The sequence below is a fragment of the Pongo pygmaeus genome, chromosome 10 (assembly GCF_028885625.2).
Source record: "Pongo pygmaeus isolate AG05252 chromosome 10, NHGRI_mPonPyg2-v2.0_pri, whole genome shotgun sequence".
Taxonomy (NCBI): Eukaryota; Metazoa; Chordata; class Mammalia; order Primates; family Hominidae; genus Pongo; species Pongo pygmaeus.
The window spans coordinates 87652292-87653617 of NC_072383.2; positions in this window are offsets into that span (position 1 = coordinate 87652292).

The window sequence follows — 1326 nt, forward strand, 5'->3', positions numbered from 1 at the left end:
CGAGAGAAAAAAAATCCCCTGCTCCCCTAAATTTTTGCAGTACTTCTGGATCTCATTTATGAAAGCAGTTTATGTTACACATTATGTGACAGTCGAAGTGCTGAGCATTTTACATGCATTTTCTCACTTAATCCTGATTAACAACAGTGTGAGGTAAACACCATTATTATGTCCATTTTTTAACAGACAGGAAACTTACTAAGATTAAGCGCCTGGCCTAAGATTACACAGGTAGCTAGTGATGAAGCTTATATTTGAACCTGCAAGAGTCTAAATCCAGAGACTATGTTCTTTATGCTACTTGTTACTTTATATCTTATAATGATTTATGTTCAAGACTGTTTTCATTTCAAGGCTGAAAGGTCAAGATTTGTGTCTAATTTATCTCTTTATGGCCCTCAGAACATTCCCTGAATATAATAGGTTGTCCATGCCTTGTTGAATTAATAAATAAATAGTGGCAAAAATAATTCCATTCCCCAGAGCCTCATCAATTACAATTTATTTGCATCTTTCTAGGTGCGTTACATCAATTTTCTCATTGAATCCTCCCAACTCCATCAGCTAAGTGTTATTATTATTCTCATTGCACAGGTGAAGAAACCAAGGCTCAGAGAGACTTGTCTGAAATTGAGGATCTACACAGACTAGCCAAGGTCACATGGCTAACAAGTGACAGATCTGGGTTCACATCTGGGAAAACTGAACCCACTGACTGAGCTTGTAACCATCACTCCTCAGCTGAAAATAGGATCAGAACAGAGATAGCCTCATCAAACCATGGGCATAATTTATGGTCCACTCAGCCAGCATTTCTCATTTTAAAAGTTTTAAACCTGAATTGCTTCTGTCAAAGAGTTAGAAGGGACCCAAAAATGTGAAAGCTTGGATAGAGATCAGTGGCAATTCCAAAATTTCCTTATAGGAAGGGTTTGGGAATAGCAATCTCATTGAAATTGGGGGAGGGGGATAAGGATTTTTGAGATGATCATAAAGCTATATTTTAATATGAAGCTCACTGTTTTGTCAATCAGATTCTATTATTGTGGGCTGCTGATGGATATTATAAGGGCAGATTAAAGAAGTAATCACTATACTGTTGGAGGATATATTAAAAATGTGTATTTCATGAATCTGTATGTATGTATGCCTATCATTTTTCAAAAGTGGTTTAAACATCAATAAAGTGAAAATTCAAATCCATAGATGACACCGAGATTTTTTGAGAATTCAAACATCATCATGACAGTAATAAACGTCAGGAAGGTCTTGCAGAGATATGTGAGTAGCCAGTAAATAGTCGTGCTCAGTACAGTTGGTTGCACA